We start from the raw sequence: 26,979 nt of genomic DNA, 5'->3' as shown, positions 1-26,979 counted from the left end.
TCAAATCTAACCATCTCAGTTTATAAATAAGAAAACTGAGGCCAAAAGAGAATAGACAGAAAGCTCAAGATCACAGAACAAGTCTATGGGAGAGATTATATGGTCATGAGAGTATTGGTAATTTTAGGTTTCTTCTTTAAGCGTTAATTATCCTCTCTTTCTTCCTTTTAGTAACAGAATATTTCTCATTATTTCTCAATATTTTAAATCACTTTCCCTTTTAATGATAAAGAACAGTCTCTTTAATAAAAATGAGTTGTTGGTAAAATGAAGAGGTTAATAACTTCTCTTGTTGTTACCGTGCATGATGTTCCTGAAATATGCAGTGGATAATAGTTTAAAAATAACTCAATGTATATTGATAAAATTTCCACAAACTCTAGTTTCGGCCATTAAAAAAAAAAACAAAAACAAAAACAAAAATGCAGTTCAGAAAATGTCATGTCCAAGTCCAAAGTTTTTCATGGCTGTGCTAGGACTCAATCTCAGGACTTTCTAGTTCAATTGTGGAATTTCCTACTAAATAAATGGATAACTATATGATAAATTAATCTCAGTTTCAGAAAAATAAATAGATAAGCATAATACATAGTAGTGATTATCACTTAGTTTTTATTCTCTTTTTTTCCTTCAGACGTTCTACCTGGTGATTGCATTTTACAACCCCTCTTGCAGTCTGACATGGTCATGTCACTGTGTCCACACTAATGGGATATGAACAGAGATGGTATTCGCAACTTTTGATTTACCACTGCACTGCACTGTCTCCCCCAGGAAAAAAAAAAAAGTTAGAAAACAGAACTGGTAGTACTTTATCTTGGACCACGCAGATCAGGACAACACTTTGGCATATGGGCAGATTTAAAAGGGTCTTGGTTACTGAATGATATCCTAGAACTGAGCCAACATAGCCTTAGATATATGTGCAAGTTAAGCAAGTATGTGTCTTATTTTAGCTTTGAATGTCCAGGTCTCGTCGTTACTACATACTCAGCCCTATATAGCCTATATGGTTACTAATACAGTAAGCAAGAAATCAAGAGAGACCGAAAGGATGTAACTGTAACTCAAGCAATAGATCAGAGCTCGGAACCTGGAAGCCAAGAGAACTTGGTGGAAAGTAGAAGATCAAGAATTGGATAGGAAATTAACTGAAAACATTTATAAGAACTAGAGATTGGGAGGCACACACTGCTTATGGACACAGAGCCTATCTTAGGTATGGTTAAAAATAGGAAATAGAGAACTTGAAAAGGTCTATTCCTTTTCAGGTTAGCTCAGAGAAATTAGACTGGAAATAAAGTAAATAGTAATGAGAAAGAAGGTCTTCTTAGGGAGATAAGTCGATGAGAAGCAGCACAGCTAAATGAACAATGTGTGGTGAGAATTGATGTGTATCTAAATATGAAAAATTCTTTACAAATCCACTAATTCAGGGGCCTTTAAAGTGTTGATTAGGAGCCTGCTTCTCCCTCTGGCTGCTGTTCCCCGCTAGTGCACTCTCTTTCACACAAATAAATAAAATCTTAAAAAATAAAAATAAATAAAGTGTTGATTAAGTGGTAGGGCCTCAGCTTATATTATGTTGGCTGAATTAAGTAATGTTTCCAAACCTCTCAGTGTTATCACCTGAAAAACTATGGTTTTAAGAATTTGATACAATCATGATGGGAAGCAAATGGCACATGAAAGTCTAATTATTCTTGTTGATATCATTTTTAGAGAAAATGAGGTGACTAATTCTCTGTAGGATCTGACATTATCAAAGTAGAATATAATAATTTATCTGTGCTTTTGAAAAATAAGTAGATATATTTCAGGCAGAGAGCAAGGCAGGTTTTTCAAACAGAAGAAAATACATACTTAAAGGCAAAGAATCATGTAAGATCATCATATGTAGAGGAAATTAATAGAGACTTACTAAGCTTGGAACATAGGTTACAAAATAGAAAATATTTGAAAAAGTAGATAGGGACAGATTCTGATATATTTCATTTCCAAGTTAAAGAGATTAGACATAATCCTATATGTTAAAAAGCATCCCTTTTTAAGCCAAAGAGTGATATGAAGGATACATTTTATACAAAGAAATGCAAGCTTCATTAAGGCAGATGAAAGAGTAAAACAGGCCGCTATAGAGATATTGGACAAAAGACTGTAGACAGTGGTTATGAAAGAGAAAATTAACATCTAAACTAAGTCAAGGGAAGCAGGCATACATAAAGGAAAGAATGATTTGAATTCAAGAGATAATCCTAAAATAGAATCAATATCACCTGGTAAACAGCTGGATGTGGGTTACTATGTTTGTAACTTGAGAAATTGATGATTCTAATAAGTAACATTTCAAAAACTGGGGAAGAAATAGGTTTTTAGAAGAGAAGAGAAAGGGGTTGAAATTTTATAAAAGCCTAATTATTGCTAAGAGTACAGGGATACGGGTATGCCTCAGATATATATCCTTAAGATACAATGACGCATGCATAGGTAACAAACTTATCTTTTTTTTTTCCATATTGGTCATCTCCTATATCTTCATACTTCTTCATAAGGAGTTTGTATATAGGACAGCAGCTCACTCCCAAGTAAGCATTTGAATTTCAGAGGGTAAGAGCTCATTGTATGACAAAAAGTGGCTTGGGCAGTATGCTAGCTACAAGGAACAGAATGAAGAACACATTCAACATGGCTGAGTCTTTCATAAAGCTGAGTCTTTAGTGGGGAAGCAGATAAATTATAATGGTTAATTTTATGGGTCAATTTTGACCGAGCAAGGTGTTGCCCAAATTAAACACTATCCCTAGGAGTGTCATTGGGAGTGTTTCTGAAGAATTCTAGCATTTGAATGAGTAGACTCAGTTAAACACAGCCCTCCCCAGTGTGGGTGCGCATCATCCAATCTGTGAGGGCTCCAACAGAACAAAAAGGTATATGAAGGAGGAATTCACCCCTTTTTGCTTCCTTCCTTCCTGCCTGCTTGAGCTAGGATATCAGTCTTCTCCTGCCCTTGAACTGAGATTTACACCATCAGCTTCCCTGTTTTCTAGGCCTTTAGGATAGGACTAGGATTATACGACTGGCTTTCCAGGGTTTCAATCTTGGAGATAGCAGATCATGGGACTTCTCAGTCTCCATAAATGCATGAGCTAAATTATTACGAACTCTTTATGTGAATCTACTATTGCTTTATTTCTCTGGAGAACTCCGAGTAATACACAAACTAAGAGAAATTTGTCAATCAAGGTACCATCATGATCAATAGTGAGAAGAACAGCAAGGTAAAATCTAGCTCATGGGGTTGCATTCACATGGTAAATGGAATCATACAGTTATTTTGTTCAGTCATGCTCCCTGTTGAAAGGATTTCTACCCTAATAGAAATGAAGTGAGCACCTTCCAGTAGAAACAACTAGTATTCATGAAGAAGAAAAGAAGCATAAAGCCATTCATCCAATTTAGAGAGGCCTGATGGAAAAGCAGTGGAATGGGGCGGGGGGTGGAGGGGAAGACTGGCTTATATGGAGACCATTTCATCTGAAGACTTTTTATCTTCACTGAAAGGGGCTTCATCCTAACAATTTCTGCACCAACTCAGGCTAATATCAAATTTATTCCTCTATAAAATCCCAAGATAAACATGATACAAAAAAATTGAAACTAAGAAATAAAAGAAAAACCCTTCATTGAACTTAAAAATTAATAAAAATGGTTCCCTATGGGGGAGGAAAGGAACAGGGTCAAGAGGCAATAATGGAAGGGTGTCTCCTCAAAATATACCCTGTTACAATAGTCTTGGTTTAGAAAATATATAAACGTTTTACATAGTTGCAAAGGAAATTTACATTTACAGAAGCCTCCTCCACGAAAATATTGAAAAGAAATATAAACAAAGAAACCCAACTGTAAATCAAGTGGTAACATAGCCACATAGAGGAATAAATTACTTTAAATGGCTTTGAAATAAATTAGGAGTGCAAAGAATTAGTAAATAATCACTTAGCAGTCTAGTGTTGGGGCGTAATTGATATTACTATTTTAAACTTATTGTGTAGAATAATGCAAATATGTATCACATTAATAATATGAACCAAAATTTTCAATAAAAAGGAACAAGATCAAGGTCAAATAACTTTGAATTTTGTAATGTTAAAATTGATTTGGAAATATTACAGACCTATAATTTTTCTTCATAAAAATACATATTTCTATCTAAAGAAAGTTCCATATCTTCCAAAACATCCATGTCATGAAGGACAAGAAAAAGAAACTCAGATGAACAATCAGAAATAACAAAAGCATTCATTGAAATGTATAGTATTCAATATTCAATTTTTAGAAATGCTTAAACAACTTTAAAGTCTGTTTTAAAAAATTGCCATGGAAATAATTTTTTCTGCAATATAAACCAGTGAAATATTGCTGAAATCATTGATTAAACAAAAACTTTTAAAACAAATTAGAGTTTTATGAACAAAAAGCATTCTGTAACTATCTTCAAGGTTAGTTTTGTTAAATTAAAAAAAAAATCTGACCCTTAGTTGTGCCAATAATAAAATACCTAGGAATAAACCTAACCAAATTGATGAAAAACCTGCATTCTGAAAGCTAAACAAATTGAAGAAAACACAAATAGGAAATATTCCATACTCATGGATTGAGAAAAACAAATATTGTTAAAAATGTCTATACTACCCAAAGCAATCTACACATTTAATGCAGTTCCTATTAATTACCAACAACATTTTTCACAGGACTAGAACAAATAACCCTAAAATGTATATGGAACCACAAAAAACTCAAATAGCCAAAGCAAACTAGAAAAGGAAAAGCAAAGCTGGAGGCATCTTAATTCCAGACTTCAAGTTATATTACAAAGCTATGGTTATCAAAACACTATGGTACTGGCACAAAAGCAGACACATAGATCAATAGAACAGAATAGAAAACCCAGAAAAAAACCTACAACCATATGGTCAATTAACCTTTGATAAAGCAGGAAAAATAATCCAATGGGAAAAAGAGAGTCTCTTCAACAAATGGTATTAGGTAAACTGGACAGCAACATGCAAAAGAATGAAACTGGACCACATTCTTATACCAAACACAAAAATAAATTCAAAATGGATTAAAGACCTAAATGTGAAACTTGAAACCATAAAAATCCTAGAAGAGAACACAGGCAGTAACTTTTTTGACATCGGCCAAAGCAACTATTTTTAAGATATGTCTCCCGAGGTGAGGAAACAAAAGCAAAAATAAGTTACTGGGACTACATCAAAATAAAAAGCTTCTGCACAGTGAAGGAAACAACCAACAAAATTAAAGGGCAACCTATGGACTGGGAGAAGATATTTGCAAACTAAATAGCCAATAAGTAGTATTCAAAATATGTACAGAATTTATACAACACCCAAAAACCAATAATCTGATATAAAAAAGGGCATGAGACATGAACAAACATTTTTCCAAAGAAGACATTCAGATGGCCAACAGACACATGAAAAGATGCTCATCTTCACTGATCATCAGGCATATGCAAATCAAAACTGCAACGAGATTTCACCTCAGACCTGTCAGAATGGCTAAAATTTGGCTAGAATCAACAACATAAGAAACAACAGTTGTTGGCGAGGATGTGGAGAAAGGGGAACCCTCTTGCACTGTTGATGGGAATGCAAACTGGTGCAGCCATTCTGGGAAACAGTGTGGAGTTTCCTCAAAAAGTTAAAAATAGAACTATCCTATGATCCAGCAATTGTTCTATTGGGTATTTACCCAAAGAATACAAAAACACTAATTCAAAGGGAGACATCCATCCCTATGTTTACAGGCCACCCCTATGTTTATAGGAGCATTATTTACAATACCCAGGATACAGAAGCAGCCCAAGGGTCCATCAACTGATGAATGGATAAAGAAGTGGTAGATACATACAATGAAATATTTTTTGGCATTAAAAGAAATTTGCTATTTGCAATGACACAGACAGAGCTAGAGAGTATAATGCTAAGCAAAATAAGTCAGTCAGAGAAAAACAAATATCACACGATTCCACTCATATACGGAATTAAAGAAACAAAACCAATGAGCAAAGGGATAAAAAGAGAGAAACAAATAAAGAAACAGAGTTTTAACCTCTAGAGAACACACTGACGGCTACCAGAGAGGAGGGGTTAAATAGGTGATGGGGATTAAGGAGTGCAGTTGTCATGATGTATGGAATTGTCAAGTCACCATATTGCACTCTTGAAACTACATATAACACTGTATGTTAACTAACTGGAATTAAAAACTGTAAAAAAAAGTTCTTTTAAAATTCTCAGGTGTTATTCAACATTTTCAGATTTGAATGGGCAAAAGATAGTTCGTAATAAGAGACAAAATGAAGATAATTACTTAAGATTTATTCTCAATTTCTTTTTAGAGTTCCAGTCTAGTTGGTTGTTATTGTTGTTTTTATTTTTTTAAGAAATAGATTATGTTAATCTTTCTTTTCTGGGAAATAAGATAGGCTTTCAAAAAACCTATCTATGTATATGGTATCATTTTGTATGTTATTATTATGCACAGAACACCATAGGCATACTGTTAGATTTATCTATCTTAATTTAGAAAAAAATCCTGTGGTCTTTACTACTAAAACATTATCTTTAAGATTTAAAAAATGTAAGATTGCAAGCACAAAAACTGCATGTTTAAAGAAATGATGTATTTCTATTAATGTGTTGCTCATATAATAACTGAACACCTCAGAAATACAGAGTGATATTTAAACTCAGTGGGAAGATCGTGAATATCAGAGTTCCACTTAATTCAAACATTCTTGACAGGTTTTTATTTATTTTTAATATATTAGCAAAAACATTTAACAGAACTGAGGGTGATTTTCAGCATGCTCTCACACAATCTTAGTACTTCATATGAACTTTAGGCATCTGTGAAGCAATCATTTTGCTTTCACTTTTTTCCCCAGTTCACTTTGTCTAAAATGACGTGACACAACATAAATTTACTTTATTTCACTTACAAATATAAAAAGAAAAGTCTTTTGTTTTATGAATTAGTTTCCTTTTTCCATATATCTTTCCAAGCTGACAAAAGTAATGTATATTAGAGTCTGTGTTAATCTCACATTCTTCTAGACTTTTAGTCAGGTAAACATAAAAATCTGCATATTATAATTACTATAAATCTATAAAGGTAAATTTGGACATAATTTTTATTGTATCATCTGTTAGATAGACTTGGAAAGCAATGATAATTTTGCTTTGTCTCATTCTTTCTCTCCAAAATCCTTCCAAAGATTTTCTAAGATTTGCTTCCCAGAAATCAGGCAATTTCAAACTACAAAAATATACTTAATACATACATTTAAATCTAATCAATTTTATATAAAAAATAGGTTTATTCTTAATATTGTTAAACAAGCTTCGATTTGGTCTCTGTATGATCTTTTGGGATTTCTATTTTGTCTCCCTATATGATTTCCACGAATGTACTAGGTTGCAATACTGCCTATTTTTCTTATTTTCTAAAAATTGCTTATAAAAATTCCCTTAGGATTTAACAAAAATGTTAAATTACTTGAAAAATAATTTTTCTTACCTATTTTACTATGAAAATCTTTTATAAGTCCCGATGCTATTTCACTCTAATGATGCTGTAGTGTTCTTTATGGTTAAAATATTTTAAATAGCTTGTATTCACGTATCTTCATATATCTCTACTCTCTGATCAGGGAATCTTTTTTGTTTATAACTGGTAAACTTATCTTAAAATACTTTTTAATTGATAAATTTTTCATACTCTAGAATTACCCCTTAAGTATATTTATTTATGTTGAGGTTTTGAGACAAAGATGTTTCTTACATTTGTTGAGGTAATAAATAATAATCTAGTTGATCTTTCTCTTACAGTTCAAAAAAAAAAAAAAACCTGTCATGAGATAATTAGAATAAGATAAAACTGAGTGTTAAGACCTTGAGTTTTTAGATCTGTGCCAGAAATTAATGATATCACAAATCACACTTTCTCAGGGTTTCAGTTCCCACAAATAAAAATAAAAGATTTACCAGATAATTTCTGAGTTCTTTGGAGTTTGAAATTCTAGAAAATTATTTACCTATTTTCAGACTTTTGTTGTGGTTATTCTACAAAGACCTTGAAACCAAATGCTTCTGTTTTTTGACTGAGGTATCAAAAATATTGTGGTAGTTTTTTTTGGTTATCTTTTTTTAGAATATTAGACATTTCTTCTCCCCTTTTTGTTTGAAAGTGGTGTCAGAGAATATGGCTTGGACAGACCTATATGTGCTGGTCATTAGGAAAATATTAAAATATTAATAGCATTTAAAAAAATATAATACTTTTATAACAGTATTTTCTTTTTAGTATTAAAGCTACTTATGTGCACTTTGTATCTCCTCTAAGTATGTCTAATTCATATCTCACTCCAAATGTATGCTTAATAAATGATATAATTAACTTGTATTGCTTGCTTCTCTTGCAGGGTAAGTTTTTAAAAGAAGGAAAAAAAGACTCCTATATCTTTAAACTCTTCTTTCTTTTCCTCAAGTTTAATTCTTTCTGAATTGAGAAAACAAAGCAAAACAAAAATACACCCTCCTTTTCGGTATTGCTCTCCATTCTGGCTCTACCTCAGTCCTCTCTCCATCACTAACTCTGGTCTTGCCAAGGGTCCAACTTGCAGAGTGAGTAAGCCACGGTTAAAGAGTCCTCACTGGTGTGTTCTTCCCCAGTGGCTTATATCCTAAGGAGACAAATCAGACTGCTCTGTCAAAGGTAGAAGACCTGTACCATCACCCTTCTCCTTATTGTACTTCTCTCTCAACGGTTGCATTTAAAATTCAGTTCTATCATCCTCTTAGGGAGAATTGCTTACGATTGGAGAAAATGATATTCTCCAACCGAAATCTAGTTCATTGGTTCTCAGCCCTGGTTTCACATTGTAACCCCCTGGAAAACTTTAACCACCACCACCACCACCAAGTCCCCCACACAGAAAAATCTGATAAAGTTGATCTGGGAAGGGACATCAGTATTCTCATGGGTAGCCAATTTGATAATCACTGTCCAACTTGGGAGCTACCTAGAACAGCTGCTCAAAAAAATAACAATCTGAGGATTAAAAAAAAAAAAAGAGCCACAACTACAGTTCATTACCTCCATTCTTGCCTTATTTGAGAATTATGGGCATGATTTATCTTTTCTTAGTAAACCATTAAAAACATTTTGCAATTGTTATCTACATGATGATGCAAATCACACATTTAAAGAGCAACAACTCCCCAGACTACTGCAAGAAGAATGTGACTGAGGGATGCTACTTGTGGTTATATGGATACTATCTCACATGCATGTTTTATCCAATGAGAATCTATTTTCACCTTGGATTCCTTTTGGCAAAGAGAAAGTAATATATTGTTCCCCATCATGATTGCATGATTAAGAAAGAAGAATATAAGACACTGGGAATACACTGTCCTGTGGTTGAAAAAAAAACACATTAATCTAGTAAATATACATCTTTTCTAGTACATATTTTAAGAACAGTGCATATACCTACATAGGTTTACCTTAGTGCTCTCAGTCCTATTTTAATATAAGACCTATTCTTCAGCTGAAGATTTTCCAACCATGGATGTTTTCAAGACCATAGTCTCATAACTTCAGAGTGGCTATTAATACACATAAACACACACACAGAGACACACACACGCTCTCGTGCATTTATTTATTTATTTAAATGAGAGAAAGAGAGAAGACAGAGAGACAGTAGGGGGAGGGGCAGATGGAGAGACTCTTCAAGCAGACTCCCTGCTGAGCACGGAGCCCAGTGCTGGGCTTGATCTGACAACCCTGAGAACATGACCTGAGCTGAAATCAGGAGTCAGACACTTAACCAACTGAGGCACCCAGGCACCCCAAGAAGTTTTCTTGCTTATATTCCCATGATGTTTTTTAAAAGAAATCTGCAGTTTTATTGACTATATTTTCTGCTTGCTTAATCTATATGATCTATCACCATGGTTTTATTAGTAAAACTTCCTTCTCAAAAAGTTGGAACAAAATAAACAGATTTATCACTGAATTCTAATAAAAGAACTCAAATTTACCTTCTAAGTGCACTGAGTTTGTGCATTAAGTCAATCAGTCAGTCTGACAGTTAGTCAATAAATGTTAATTGAGTACCAGACTCTGCATATGATTAGGTTAGGGGCCAGAAAAACTAATGCTAGCAATACATTCAAAAAAAGGCAGTAAAGTAGTGAAATTTTGCCACTTATTGTAATTATAAACTATTATGCTTAAGGGCTAATATTTTAAATTAGTAAATAACTCAAGCTCTTCCTTCTATTAATGAAAGTCAGGTAAACAAACCCCGTATTTCTCCATAGCCTTCCATTTAACAATATTTGGTAATGAGTATGAATTTGTTGGATTATGTATATCCCATTTTGATTCATGTAGAGAAATGAGAGATCAATTCTAATACAGATAATAGTCCAAATCAGCTTTAGTTTGAAAGTCTCCCAAAATTAATTCCTATTACTGAATGTATGCCATATAAACCACGTACAACCAACCCCCAAAATGTCAAAAAGTACACTGTTATATAAAAAAATGTCTGTTCCAAAATACAAGGTTGGTCATATCCAGAAACCACAGGAATAAGAGAATAATGTTTCAACGTGCTCAGTAACCCAAATGAGTCCCACAATGGTAAGATCAGTGTGGTGAAAATTTCCTCACTTCTAAAAATGGAAATAAAGGGCTTAAATCCTGAGCAAAATTGATCTTATTTCTAGAAATAAGTCTTTTATAAATACATTTTGGCTAAGGCCAAAAGGAAGGGCAGTAGATGGTGTAGGGCTTTTATATTTACTTCCTGTTCTGCTCTACTACAAGGAGACACAGTTGAAAGAGTTAGACTTAGACTACAGTGACCATCTAATTTATCATCCAAAACAGACAATTTTGAGAACAAAGGAGAAACTCCTGATCATTAGTCTGGATGATACACAAAAACTAGAACTCCCATGCTTACCATGGCATATGGTCATGCCTACTGCACACAGACCTGGAGCTCTAATCGTAATTTTATTACTTTACTAGGTATAAAAATTTGTGGAATTGTCTAATACATCTTGCATCTCAATGCCCAGAAAATGCACACCAGGTGTCTGTCACATATTAATCATTCAAAAAAATGGTAGCGATTCCAGGAGATCTATTTTTTTTGGCATCTTTGATCTAAATTCTGTCAGGCATAAGATATTCAAATTTTTCTACTGCCAAATTTTCTCTGTATGTGCATTCCAGAATATCTTCATAAGATACAAATACCCATGCATGTCATCATTGCCATGAGAGAAACATGCCCATTAGCTCCAAGGAAAATGAGAGACATGTGGAGAAGAGCCATCCCAGGCAAGCTCAAGCTAAGTCAGCTGCCTTTTTAGCTCAGGGGCCAAAGAACTTTTTTCCATAAAGGAAATGGCAGTAAATATCTTCAGCTTTAGGGCCATACGGTCTCTGTGTCAACTATCAACTCTGCTGTTGTACCACAAACACATAGATTACATAAACCAACAGCCACAGCTATATTCTAATGAAACTTTACTCCTGAAGACTGAAATTTGAACTTTATATAGTTTTTGCATGTTGTAAAATATTTTCTCTTGATTTTTTCCAACCATTTAAAAAATGTAAAAATCATTCTTAGTAAATGAGATATATAAAAGGAGTTTTGCAAGTCTAAATTGGCCATCAGGCTGTAGTTTGCCAATCCCTGTATTAGCTTATTGTTTATTTATTACTGAAGTATAGTTGAACTTATTATTTTTATATGTCATGGAAGTTGGTAAATTTTTACAATTTAGTGTTATTTTAGAAACAGCAAACTGATACAACCTCAGTACAGAATGGTGGAAGATCATCAGTGTATAAGCATCCATATAAATTTGTGCATACAATTTTGGCAACTTGTTATCTTTGCATTTAGTAGCACAACACCAATTGTGATTTATTCGAAAATTGTGCTAAGAAAAGAACTGTAAAACCAGGTAGTGTTTTGAAAATTTTCACCTGCCTCCTGGAAATGGAAAACAAGCAAAACTAGCTACTTTGTCAGTTGTAAGTGAACATGACATGTATCACCTTTGGACTGAGAATTTCCAGAGCTCACTTTCCTTCTGAAACTGTAAGGACCAGTTTTTAAGATCAGTCAGCCTGGGTCCTTAAGTGAACATGTTTGAGATCCCCTGTTTCTGTCTGGTAATGGACATTTAACATGAATGAGAATTGTTAACTTAATAAAAGTAGGCCATTAGACTGAGGTGCCTTAGTGGACTCCGCCGTAAGGAAACCAAAACCTAAGCCTATAAATCCTACAAGGGTAAGAAATCAAAACCTAAGGAAAACCAAACCCAAACAGCCAGCTAGGTTTTTCCCTAGAAGACAAATGCTTAAACTACAGCCAATCATAATTTCCTGGCTTTGCTTCCATCACTTCTCTATAAAAGTCTCCCCAACTCCTGCCGGTGGTGAGCTCCTAATCACTTCTAGTTTGGTACTGCCAGATTAGAATAATTTTTGCTCAAATAAACTCTTATTTTTAATATGAGAATTAAACAGATTTAAAATTGTTTAGTCACATGAATTTGGGGTTGCTTGCTGTCACCATATAACCCAATATGATGTGTGTATATATAATCAAAACTTGGTTTTTAGTCCTGTATTTAAATTAAAGATAAATATATGTTCCAAAATAAAATATAATACTTTTATAAGTCAATATTGTGGTCTTCCTATTTAAAAGGCAAATATTGTTCACTTTTCAAGACCATGTTATTGATCTACAAATTTTACAGGGCCTAAAATTTTCTCCATGGGAGATTAAACATAGAACTCCAGAAAAGAAATGTAAATGCCAAATATCATATTTAGGCAGAGATGTTTGGCTGCCACCAGCAAATTTTAAAATTGCTAGTGTGGACCAAAGTAATTCCATTACATACGGTAAGCTTCTATCAGAAAGTCTAAAGCAAGTCAATTATGGTCCATAAAGAAATACTGTAAATTGTTCCTCCATACAAACAAAAAGCAAATAAATGACACTTTGGATGAATTTTTCTTATCTACAAGTAATTCTTATATTGCTGCAAAGGAGTTGAGGTTTGGTGGCTTGAAATAATGCAACTGTTAATCTAGGAGTTGTGTCTTTTCTGTGCCCTAAATTGTTGCTCAAAGCACATTAATATAAATTCTGCATTGCAAATATCCACTCTTGATTTAAGGAATGAAAGGGCAAACAAGGAACCACCACACACTTTTCTTGCCTTTTACCACAACAATCAATTGCATTCAATCTGTTACTAGAAATCCCCTAGTTCTGCTTAGCCCTAAATCACTGGTATTCAAAGGTTTATTGCACATTCACACTCACTTGTCATTTGCAGGAAGTCTAATTGAGAGAATTTACAGTTGGTTGAGTGTTTCATTTAGATTGTACATGTTTAATAAAAGCTTTTTAAGTTACTAATCTGGGCTCAGGAAACAACAAAAGTGCTTGAGGGTTAAAGAATAAAACATAGCAGGTAAATGTTATTGTGTGACATTTCCTTATAATGTTTCCTAGTAACTGCATTTACTGGCTTTGAATTGTTTTTACACATCTAACTCCCTTTGCTGGAAAAATTTAGCCTATTAGTTATACCATGTGACAGAAACGTGATGGTAGAATTACTTCTCAGTCAAAATGCTGTGGTTAGCTGAAAATAGTGTCAATAATTATTGCACTCTAGAAGAAAGCCTAAAATAATATCTCAAGTGAAATAATCTTGAGCATCTTCTCATAAAAATAAATCTAATTAAATAGTAGGAACTAATTTTAGTCTCTGTTACACTGCAGTCATTTTAAAATGTGATTCTGATTTTCAACTTGCATTATTGAACCATATGCATTGTTTATGGATGGTACTGCACAGAGGGAACTCATTTTACACAAATAACCCTTGTCGCTATTTAGCCCTATATTTCAAAGAAAATGTGAACTATATAGTAAAAGAGACCAAAATGTGAAGGTTAAAAAATTTGCAGGAATAAACTTCAAAGAACCAGATAAATCAGCATCTGAATTCTTCTCTCTGGTTTGATGTGCTAAAATTATTTAGCCACATAACAATAAGAAAAATTAGACAGCACTAATATACAATGCTACAGGACAAAAATGAAATCTGTGGACTAGCTCTTTAGTAGAAAGTTGGTAAGAACTTGCCTGCCTTCTCCTTACTCAGCAAACAGTCCCTTGCTATTTTCCTTAGCTTGATGGACTAAATGCTAGTCCTACTGCATGACATGGAACAGCTTTTTAAACTCCATTGTTTTTAAACAAACTCTTCTCCTAAATAAAAGTGTGAATGCACCTAGCTCAGTTGGATTAGAATTTTTAAAAATACATAATTTCTTTGCAAATGGTGTTGATGATTAACATGAGGCATGTGTCATGTTAGTGTATTAGGATAAAACCATTTGTCCTTAGAATTACATTTACAGTGGACAAAATAAAGAAAAGCATTCTCTAAACAGATGGTCAAAATTACCAATATATAAAAAAAAGAAATATTATCAGTTATTAGGCAGTTAAACAAAATTTCTCTAGAAATATGTTAATGAGCTTGAATTTTAATTGAGTTTGATCCAGGTTCACTTATTTTATATAAATTTTGGAAAGCTGAGGAGGAACGATGCAGGGAAGTCCTTTGACAACACGTGGGAAGATATTCGGACAGGAATCAAGCATTTAGATTTCTCTTTCATCTACTCAACAGGCAGTCATTCAGCAACTTATAGAATTCTCTAGATGCCAGAGATAAGAGCAGCGTACACATGTCTTCCTATGTTCCTGAAGCATGCATTCAAGTGCGAGAAAGAGAAAGTAAATGTTTTCTGCATGAGTCATGGAGAAAAATAAAGCTTACCAAGAAAGGACTGAAGTGAGGTACGTAGGGGGTTGTTTTACACTTCATTAGAGTATCAGAGCAGGTCTCACTCACAATGTGATATTTGAGTAGAGACTAAGGGGAAGGGACAGAGTTAAGCACATGGATCACCAGGAAGAAGAATAATCAACATTTTAAGTCTAGTTCTATATTAAGCCAAAATTAGCAACAGCTACATCAACAGCAACACTTACTAGAAGTGTTTCTTGAGTCATTAATACGTTGGAAGCTTTATTCAATACAGCACAAAATCTGCCATCTCTGTCCTCATTTGCCGCTGCCTTCACTTCTTTTCTGAGCCAGCGTCTTCGCTCACCTTGGCTTTCATAACACTAGGTCCCCCGTGCTATCTGCTTAACTACAGTCAGGACACATCCAATAGCTTGCACAACTGCATCCTCATCCCTCCCTGCCTCTGTTTGTGTAACCACTGTAGGTTTAAAAGAGGAAGTTCACCTACTTCCTCTGAAAGTTGGTTTTAATGTTTTTCATCTTATCATGCATTGGTTTCTTCAATATTTGTGTACTATCCTACAGTCCTTCATTTCTTCACTGTTTGTGTATTCAGGTCAATTAGTAAAGACACCCTATTTATTATCTCACGTTTTTTATGGGTCAGAAGTCCAGGCAAAGCACAACCCAGCTGGCACTCTGCTTAGAGTCTCCCAAGGCTGAAATCAACATGTCAGCAAGGCTGCATTCTTTTCCCAAGGCTCTAGGGATGAATTTGTGTCCAAGCTCATTTAGGTTGTTGGCTAAATGCAGTTCTTTGCAATTATGGTAAAGAGGTCCCTGTTTCATTACTGTCAGCCAACTGCCTGGCTTTGCTGTGAGAGGCTGCCTACAGTCTTCTTTGTGTTTTACATGTGCCCCCCCCCCCCCAGCAACAGCAAGGCTAGTTCACACACTCTGAATTTGACCTATTCTGCATGCTCATCTCTCTTCTGCCACCCGCACCCAAATCTGTAGCCTTTCTCTGACCCCAGCCAGAGAAATGTCTCTACTTTTAAGGACCCAAGTGTTTAGGCTGGGTCTACCCAGATAATCAAGGATTATCTCCCTTTTTTAAGGTCAGTTGATTAGTAATTTTGATTCCAGCTGCAAAGTCCCATCCCGACAGCACCTAAATTCATGTTTAATAATCAAGGACAGAAATTGTGGGGGAACAGCTTTAGAATTTTGTCTACCATAAACTAACACCTTATGTCAGTATGCATTGTCATAAAAAACGCAGCTTTTAATTATCATAATTTTAGAAGGGAACTATTAATATCTTCATGTTATAGATGGAGAAACTGAATGTGGTTTAAGTAACTTACCCAGTGTTCTTTACCCAGGGAGACATGGAACAGGAATTAAACCCATGTCGGTATGATTCCAGAGCACATGATCCTCCTCAAATAATGACATGAATGGCAATGTCAGAGGATTTTACCTCCTTAATGAGCAAGAATCAAGGCAATGGTTCTAAATTAAGCTTGAGTAAGCAGTATTTTTGAGTTCAGATTATGGATAAGGTACCTGAAAGACTTCTCAAGACTAAATAGTTATCTTCCACAAGGAAATGCATTGCATTTGAAACTACTCTTGGTCCTTTTAAAAATACAGTATCTTTTTTTTTCTGTTTAGATAAAATAATCAATTCTCCATTTAAAGTAACAAATTTGTAAATATAAATGAAATAGATTTTTAAAACATTAGAAGTAAAAATACAAAATATGTATTTCCCAATACTAGAATTATGACATGCTTTTTTAAAAGGCATATGTTAATAATCAAGTGGCAATTAAAGACAACCACCTTAATGATGTGATAGTAATGAAATTTTTAACATTAATTCTAGATCACTGAGATGTTAAGCTGATATATATATTTATAAATGTATATATGTTATATACATTATAAAATAGCAGTTTCATATTCATAGTAGTGTCAACCATGAACTTCAACTTCTACGTATCATTTGTTCAGTCTAGAAATTTTGATTAAATGTAACTAAATCAAAACAAAGAATTAGAAATCATAGATAAGGATTCCCAAAGCATAAATTTAAAAAAGAGGAGAGTTTGGCAATCCCATTTAATTAACATAGTCAAACTAAGAAATTTGTATACATATTTGCATATGTAGTCCAATTAGATAATTCAAGACCAGGAAATTTTAAAAACATTAATAGCAACTATTTTTTCTATGAATAGATTAATATATTGGAGATTGAAGAAAGTATTCCCTGATTTACATTACAGATTATGGATGTACAGCCTTTAGAACTGTTTAAGATCCAAGATTGCAACATTTTTTAGAGTAAATAAAATGAATAGAAAAACTAAACATATTGTTTAACTTTTTAAAAAGATTTTACTCATTTGAGAGAGAGAGAGAGAGAAACAGCAGGAGAGGCCCAGAGGGAGAGGAACAAGCAGATGCCCACTGAGCACAGAGCATGACATTGGGCTGGATCCCAGGACCCGGGATCATGACCTAAGCCGAAATCAAATGCTTAGCCAACTGAACCACCCAGGTGCCCCTACTGTTTAATCTTTAAAATTCAAAACTGAGTATGTTTTTCACCAAAATCTTTTACTGTATTATAATTCCAAGGGGAAAAAAACCAACAATGATGCAGTTGGTTCATTTTCTCGACTCATATTATCTAGTTAATTAGATTAATATACAGAATTAGATTAATATACAGAATCCATTGACCAGTATGTTGTCATTACTTGTAGTATACAATTTGTAACCCTGCTCTTCTAAACTATAGGTCTTTTCAAATTCAAGAAAAAAATTGCAATTACAGCAAATATTTCAAGAAAAGGAGGAATTCTTATGCTAATAGAGATTAAACACAGTAAGGATTCTCATAACTGTTGGCAATTTTAAATTTCTGTTAATTCACAAGAAAGATAATCTTTGTATTCACTGATATACTGGGTACAGAGAATAAAATAAAATTTGAAGATTTGTCTAGCACATTAGAAACTTTAAGGATTTGGCTTTTTCTATACTTAAAAAACAAAATAAACTAAAATCCACAATAGAAAAATTGGCGGGGACAAAGTTAAACCTCAGGGGGGACCAGAACCTCGCTACTCTAGCTGATTGTGATTTTTAACCTATTTCCAGGCCACGCATCTAGTTTTCTGGGTAGTGAGATTTCCTTCCACTAGTGAAAGCCAGAGGATGTATTCAAAGACCTCTGGCATTCTGCTTGGCATGCACAGGGTTACTCGGAGGAGCGACACGGCAGTGTTTTCATAGTATAGCATAGAAATGGAGGTTTGCGTGTATCAAATCCTTGACAAATGTTCCAGCAGTTAAGTAAAACTTTGTTTATACTGCGTGCCTCTCAACAGAAATTAAGAGCTGTGGAAACAATTCGCGCAAGTGGTTGGCAATCTTCTCTCATTCTCTCTTAGTGAATATGACAAGCTCACCTGCTGTGGGAGGCTGAAAATAAAGGACAATCTCACCACATTAATAAAACATGAGCCAGAACTGAATCTGAGGCCAACTAAACCACCAGAGACTTAGTGCGACGCTTAATTTTGTCAATGATGGAAGTACTTTAGCCCCGAGGTAACTTTCATGGAGGCCATATTTGCGTGCAAACCTTCACTTAAAGTACCTACAGCTGGGCAGAGTTAATGCTCACGGGAGTGTAAACTTACAGTAAAAGGCAGGAACCACATAACATGTTACACTGCTCAAGCCAGTCAACTTTGGTAGTGGCCTAATGTTTTATTGAAGCTCATTCCTCTTCACAGGAGATCTGAAAACCCACTTAGTGCCCTCGGAAAATTGTCTGTTTTGGCTGTATGGACTGGTTCCTAATCTCAGAAAGATAAAAACATCAAAATAATCTAATAGGGTTTTGCCATGAAATACAGTCCCGGGAGAGCTAGAAGTAAAGGGGAGAGGTTTCTGAGGTGGGGGTGGGCGACTTATTAAGTTAAAGGGTTTAGTGAAGTTAAGTGAACACACTCCAGTAGTCAGACGGGAGGGGACGGAAAGAGCAAACAAGAGAAAGGGGAAGAGGAAAAAAATAAAAATATGTATTTTTTAGGAAATGGAAAAAAGCAAGACCCAGCAAATTAAGTAAAACCATCCTTAAATTTTGTATCAGTGTTTGAAAATGATGCTGAGGCATTGAGACAGAATTATAGTGATGACTCATTTGAAAAATGTTCCTGGGAAAATAGTTTTAAATAAAAAATCATAATACAATGCCACCTGAGAAAAAAGACATTTTGTGGAAGAGAATTTTTCCCTCTGTCAATTAGATATTCCAGGCAAAGATTTCAAAATTATGTTTTCAGTTATTGCCATGTTTCTTGAGAATGAGAAAATCTGATTTCTTTAAATAGTAATAATTTATATTCTCAAAGAGTGTTTAAAAATGAAACCGTGGAAGAGAAAACATGTAAAATGATTATTGGAGAACCCTTGGATTTATTGTTGATCGGATCAGTTATTTATGGGATTTTTTAACCAAAGGCTTATGGATAGAAATCTATGAAGGAAACAGTGAAACTTACAGAGTTAATACTTCTCCATTTCAGTATGCTTCAATTTGTTCTGAGTAGATGACTACCCGCTTGGTTTAGAAAGTAAATGTTTTATCACCTTTTGTGCAACGGCAAAGTTTTATATCTAATACCTTGCAGCAATTCTTCCTGAGAGGCAAAGGCACCCACTAACTGATTCATAAATTTGTTACATAGGGCACTGATGTTTTTGGTAAAGATATTAGAGCACAAATTAAGAATCATATATTCTCACATTTCAAGAGTATCCATGTCATTCTCTGCTCTTTCTTAGTTCCATAGCAAAGAAGGGTTTTAAGGAAGAAATAGATTATATAAATGTGTGCCACCCTGAGAGTTCTTGTCTTATATTGTATTAACTGTGAACCTAAGCCAAATACAGACTTTTAGAAATGATCATCAGTGAGGTAAAAATTCCTACTATTCTTTCAAAACCTAACAAAACATTACCTCAGGGAGCAGGTTGCTTCAAATTGCTTCCTCCTGTATAGCTGAATTCAGCCAGCATATGCATTTTGTAGGCTCTTTTTTTCTTTTAATAGCTAGATCCAACTTTTAAAAATCAAAGTTTTATATTCAAAGCCCAAATTCTAGTTTCCCTTGAAAGTGAGAAGATCTGGTACTACCAGGTCCACAATATCAGTGGTTTACCTATCAGCTGGAACATTGCCAAGACTGAGACTTCACGCCAGCCTTCTCCAACTTCCCTTCTGTATGTCAGGCACTATAACAAGATTTTAGATGTGTAAATCTAATGCTCACAAAAACCCTTATTGTACTGATGAGGAAATTGAGACATCAATTTAGTAGCTTGTTCCAGGTCATCCTGCTAATAAGGGGCAGATCCTGCTTTCCACTCAGCCTGGTTCGCTTCCAAGGCTGTGCCCATAAAATACCATATAATGCTGCCTTTATTTATGTCAATATCATATGAAGTAATTGTGAGTTTTGATACTTAATTTTTCCCAATTTTATTTTTTTAAAGACTTTATTTATTTATTTGACAGAGAGAGCACAAATAGGCAGAGGAGCAGCAGGCAGAAGGGAGAGGGAGAAGCAGACTCCCTGCTGAGCAGCGAGACCAACATGGGGCTCTGTGCTTCATCTCAGGACCCTGGGATCCTGACCTGAGCCAAAGGCAGATACTTAACTAACTGAGCCACCCAGGGGCCCCTAATTTTTCCCAATTTTAAAAAAACATGTCCTGGATATAATATTTCAGGAAAAGAACATAACTACTTTGCTAAGTTCTGAGACAAATGTGACTATAAAGATTGTTTCTAATGTGCAAAAAGATTGTTTAATGGTTCTTTATCCCTCTTTTAATAGGTACCAACTTGGTGTTTAAAGTACAACTTTAAACCAGTAATAAAATACACTTATGCATTATCATTTATGAAAAATCATGCAATTTTAGCACATTGATTAGGGCCATCATGTATGCTCTTGGCTCTGTGTAAATCATGGCTCTCTTCTTTCTGTTCTTTGCAAAGCTGGCCTCTTTCAAATTTTAGGCCCTAGCATAGATATGGCCTCCTTGATGTGCCTTTGCACATCATTTTGCACACATTTGACCATCACTCCATTAACTTCTTTCAGAAGATTTATCTAAAACAAATGTTTAAATAACTGTTTGTGTATGGGTGTCTTGCTTCTTTCCCGGATTAGAGGATTAGCTTCAGGAAGGTGGAAACCATACGTGTTGCTTTCACCAAGGCATATAATATCATAGGGACTGCCACAGAGAAATGTGTTGCATAAAAGATTTTCAATGTGCCGTAATTAGTTTGATACTAAAAATACAGAGCGTTGGCAGTTGAGAATTGGTGAGAACCCAATAAGAAATGAATTGCAGAGAAAGCCAAAATGTATTCCATACACTCTTTCATACTATAAGCATTTTCAGCAATACTCATTAGTGTTTCCAAACCATTTTCTTATACATTTCAATCAAAAAAACTTTTGAGCATACCTTTCAAAAACAAAAATAGTCATTTACGCAAAATATAATTTTACCTCCATTGCTACAACCTTGGTCCAAGCCACCATCATCTCTCACTCAGACTCCAGCAATAGTGACTTAATTGGTCTTCCTACTTCTTTTTTTTTTTTTTTTTTTAAAGATTTTATTTATTTATTTGACAGAGATAGACAGCCAGCGAGAGAGGGAACACAAGCAGGGGGAGTGGGAGAGGAAGAAGCAGGCTCATAGCAGAGGAGCCTGATGTGGGGGCTCGATCCCGTAACTCCGGGATCACGCCCTGAGCCGAAGGCAGACGCTTAACCGCTGTGCCACCCAGGCGCCCCTGGTCTTCCTACTTCTACCCTTACTTCCCTAAACGCTCATCTAAGCCCTGAAGTCAGAGTGAGAGAGATCATCTGACTCCTCTGATCAAATTCTGCCACCGTTCCTCAACTCACTCAGTAGAAGCCAAAGACCTCACAACAACCTATATAGTACCTAAAGATCTGACTTCCAGTTAGGTTTCTAATCCCCACCCCACTTTATTCTACCTCCCTTTCTTTACTCCGACCATTCTGTATATTTTTTGCTCCTTAAAATAGTAGACAACTGCACATTTTAGGACTATGAACAGGGTGTTCCCTCTCTCTAGATTGCTATTCTTTCAGGTACCCACATAGAGAACTCCCCCAGGTTCCTCAGATCTATGCTTAAGTATCATCTCAGGGAGGACTATTCAGACCACACTATTTAAATAACAACCCAAACTCTTAAAATCCTCAACCATTTCCCCCACTCTATTTTTTTTTTACCATAGACTTTATCATCTAATATATTTCAATGGATTACATTCTTGTCAAGCACTTTAAGGCAAAATATCCCACCCTGACCACGTGACCTAATTTTGCCAACGGAATGTGAATGTGATGTAAATATAGGCTTTGTACAAGTCTGTGGACTTTGGTTTGTCCCTAGCGCTCCCAGATTCTCCATCTGAGTAGTTGCTGTTCAAAAGAAAATGAGGAAACCTGTGGGACAGAATCCAATCTGCAGCCTCAAGCCAAGCCCAGGCTACCCTATCCCTGAAACAAAGTCATCTGAGCCCACCCACAGACTGAAGATCAAGAAAAACAAGTGTGTATTGTTATAAGCCACCAGATCTTATGGCAACTCATTGTAAGTCATTATTGTGGCAATAGCTGACAAATGTATGCAGAATAAAATATATTTCCTCTCTCTCTTCTTCTCTTACAACATAGATTCCATGAACACAAGTTTACATTATTTTGCATCCCCAGTGCATGCACAGGAAATGGTATGTAGTAGGCCCTTAACAATAGTTGAATGAATAAATGAATGTATGACAGCAAATTCTAAAGTCACAGTATACAATTAGGATGAATCTTCATTAATACACATAGGATGCATATTTATATTTTGAAGAATATCAAAATCCCAAGAGGAATTATAATTTCTTTTGTTATTTGAAGATGTCAAAATTATTCTAAAATGTATTTTGCAGACCAACACATAATAAAAGCTAGATATAAGGGAAAAAAATGAAAAAAACCTCCACAAACATGTAAAGGCTAAACATCAAGCTACCAAATACCAATAGGTCAGGGAAGAAATTAAAAAGGAAATGTAAAAAAAAATGAAAACAAATGAAAATGAAAATACATGTGGTCTAAAATCTTTGGGACACAGCAAAAGCAGTTCTAAGAGGAAAGTTTATAGTAATGCAGGCCAACATCAAAGAATAAGAAAGATCTCCAAATAAACAACCTGAACTTATGCCTAAAGGAGCTAGAACAAGAACAAAGCCCAAAGCTAGTAAAAGGAAGGAAGTTATAAAGATTAGAGCAGAAATAAATGAAATAGAGACTAAAAAAGACAACATAAAAGATCAATGAAACCAAGAGCTGGTTCTTTGACTCATCAGGAAGAAAAGAGAAAAGACCCAAATAAATAAAATAAGAAATCAAGGAGAAATAATGACACTACAGAAATACAAAGAACTACAGGAGAATGTTATCAAGAATTACATGCTAACAAATTGGACAACCTAGAAGAAGAAATTGATAAATTCCTAGAAAAATGTAATCTTCTAAAAACTGAATCATGAAGAAATAGAAAATTTGAACAGACCAGTTACAAGTAATGAAATTGAATCGGTAATCAGAAAAACTCCCAACAAATAAGTCCAGGAATAGACAGCTTCAAAGGTGAATTATACCAAACATTTGAAGAGATAATACGTATTCTTCTCAAAATATTCCAAAAACTAGAAGAGGAAGGAAAACTTTCAAATTCATTCTTTAAGGCCAGCATTACCCTTATACTAAAACCATACAAAGACACTACCAAAAAAAAAAAAAAAAAAAAAAGGAAACTACAGGTCAATATCCCTGATGAACATAGATACAAAAACCTTCAACAAAAGCCACATTCAATTATACATTAAAAAATCATTCAGCCTGATCTAATAGGATTCATTCCAAGGATGCAAGGGTGGTTCGATATTTGCAAATCAATATGATACATCATGTTAACAAGAGAAAGGATAAAAACCATTCATATGTTCATTTCACAGATACAGATCCCTTCATTATAAAACTTTCAACAGAGTGGGTTTAGGTAGAACATATCTCAATATAATAAAGGCCATACATGAAAATTAGAACGAACATCATACTCAATAGTGAAATACTTAAAGTGTTTCCTCTAAGATCAGGAACAAGACAAGCATGTTCATTCTTGCCACTTTTATTCAACATGGTACTGCATGGTCTATTCACAAGGAAAAAATTTAAAGGTATCCAAATTGGTAGGGAAGAAATAAAATTGTCACTATTTGCAGATGACCTACTATACATAGAAAAACCTAAAGATTTTACCAAAAATCTATTAGAAGTCAAAAGTGAATTGAATAAAGTCTCAGTACACAATATTAATATATGGAAATTGGTAGTTTCTATACTCTAATAACAATTAGCAGAAAGAAAAAATTAAGAAAACAATCCTATTTACAATTATACCAAAAAGAATAAAATATGTAGGAAATAAAAAGTAAAAAAAAAAAAAACTCTGAAAACTATAAAACGTTGTTGAAAGAAATTAAAGACAACACAAAAAAAGGAAAGATATTCATGCTCATGGATTGGAAGAAGTAATAGTGTTAAAAAGTCTATACTACCCAAAGCAATCTAGATTCAATGCCATCCCTATCAAAATACAAACTGCATTCTTCACAGTGCTAGAACAAATAATACTAAAATTTGTGTGAAACCATAAAAGACCCTGAACAGCCACAAAAAGTATGGTACTGCCATAAAAATAGACACACAGATCAATGAAATAGGATAAAGAACCCAGAAATAAACCCACAATTATATGGTCAATTGATCTACAACAAAGGAGACAAAAATATACAACAGGGAAAAGACAATCTTTTGGTGGTAGGACAACTGAACAACTACATGCAAAAGAATGAAATTGGATCACGTTCTTATACCATACACAAAAATAAACTCAAAACGGTTTAAAGACCTAATGTGGGACATGAAACCATAAGCCTCATAAAGGAAACACAGGCAGTAATCTCAGGGATATTATCCTTAACAACATTTTTCTAATATGTCTCCTCAGGCAAGCAAAACAAAAGCAGAAATAAACTATTGAGACTACACCAAAATAAAAAGCTTTGCACAGTAAAGGAAACCAACAACAAAATGAAAATACAACCTACTGAATGTGAGAAGATATTTGCAAATGATATATCTGATAAAGACTTAATATCTAAAATATATATATAAATAATTTACACAATTCAACACCAAAACCAATAATTTGATTAAAAATGGGAAGACCTGAATAGACATTTTTCAAAGAAGACATACAGATGTCCAATAGACACATGAAAAGATGCTCAACATCACTAATCATCAAGGAAATACAAATGAAAACTGCAGGGAGAAATTATCTCAGACATTTCAGAATGGCTAAAATCAAAACACAAAAAATAATAAGTGTGGTTGAGGATGTGAATAGTAAAAGGAACGCTTGTGTGCTGCTGGTAAAAATGTAAATTGGTATAGCTATGGTGATCCCTCAAAAAAAATTAAAAATAGAAATACCATAAGATCCAGTAATTACACTATTGGGTATTTACACAAAGAAAATGAAAATGCTATTTCAAAAAGATATATCCACTACTATGTTAATTGCATCAGTATTTACAATAGCCAAGATATGGAACTGTCTATCAATAAGATGTGATGTGTGATGTGTACACACACACACAGGAATCTTAGTCATAAGAAAAGGATGAGATCTTGCCATTCGTGACAACATGGATGGACCTGGAGGATATTATGCTAACTGAAATAAGCCAAACAGAAAAAGACAAACACCATATGATTTCACATATATTTATGCGTACTCTTTAAAAAACAACAACAAAATACCATAAAACCAAACTGACTTCTAAATACAGAGAACAAACATGGCTGAGAGAAAGAAAGTGGATGGGGAGGGGTGAAAAAGATAAAAAGATAAAGGGCATTAAGAGGTGCAAATATTTAAGTCATGGAGATGCGGCACCTAGGTGACTCCTAAGCACCCAACTCTTGGTTTTCAGCTCAGGTCATGATCTCAGGGTTGTGAGATCGAGCCCCACATCAGGCTCTGTGCTCAGGGTGGAGTCTGCTTGAGATTCTTTCCCCTTCCTTTCCCTCTGCTCCTCCCCCAACTCATATTCTCTCTCCCTAAAAAATGAATAAAATCTAAAAAAAAATATATATATATACACACAATTATACAAAATTATATATACACACACACACACACATATATTCATAGAGATGAAAAATACAGCATAGAAAATATAGTCAATGATATTGTAATAATGTTGTATGGTGACAGACGGTGACTACATGTATCGTGGTGAGCACTGAGGAATGTATAGAACTGTTAAATCAATACGTTGTACACCTAAAACTAGTATAACTTTGTATGTCATTTATACTTTAATTAAAAAAAAAAAGCTACAACATCCAAAAGAGCTGAATAATGATCAGGGTACTTATTTTACTAAATATTAAACTACATGTTAAAGCTACTGCTATATTTGAAACATTTGCACTGGCATATGAGAAGTGTGACATCACCAAGATGGTGAATTAGGAGACTCCAGCCTCTATTACCTCCCAAAGATCAACAAATTAAGACAGCATTCTGTGAACAAAAACCTCTCTGGGAGAACAAAGGTGTCCACTTAAGAAACTTCACGAACATGATAGAACAAAATCCCTGATAATAATTATACAAAAAAGGAAGTAAGAATAGCTTCATTTTGTCTGCATCATCCACCATCCCCCCCACTCCTCCTCCCCTGGCCTCACACTGCTTAGCACCAAGAAGGAACTAGCCAGCTAGAAAGATTCCC

General features: G+C 34.5%; 1 pseudogene; it reads right to left on the bottom strand.

Annotated features, from left to right (window-relative positions):
* Positions 1-21,622, bottom strand: part of LOC100476958 — a 29,020-nt pseudogene extending 7,398 nt beyond the window's left edge.
* Positions 21,623-26,979: the final 5,357 nt, after the last annotated feature.

The sequence above is a fragment of the Ailuropoda melanoleuca genome, chromosome 11 (assembly GCF_002007445.2).
Source record: "Ailuropoda melanoleuca isolate Jingjing chromosome 11, ASM200744v2, whole genome shotgun sequence".
Lineage (NCBI taxonomy): Eukaryota > Metazoa > Chordata > Mammalia > Carnivora > Ursidae > Ailuropoda > Ailuropoda melanoleuca.
The sequence above is the reverse complement of the archived record's forward strand: the minus strand, read 5'-3'. Positions and strand labels throughout refer to the sequence as shown.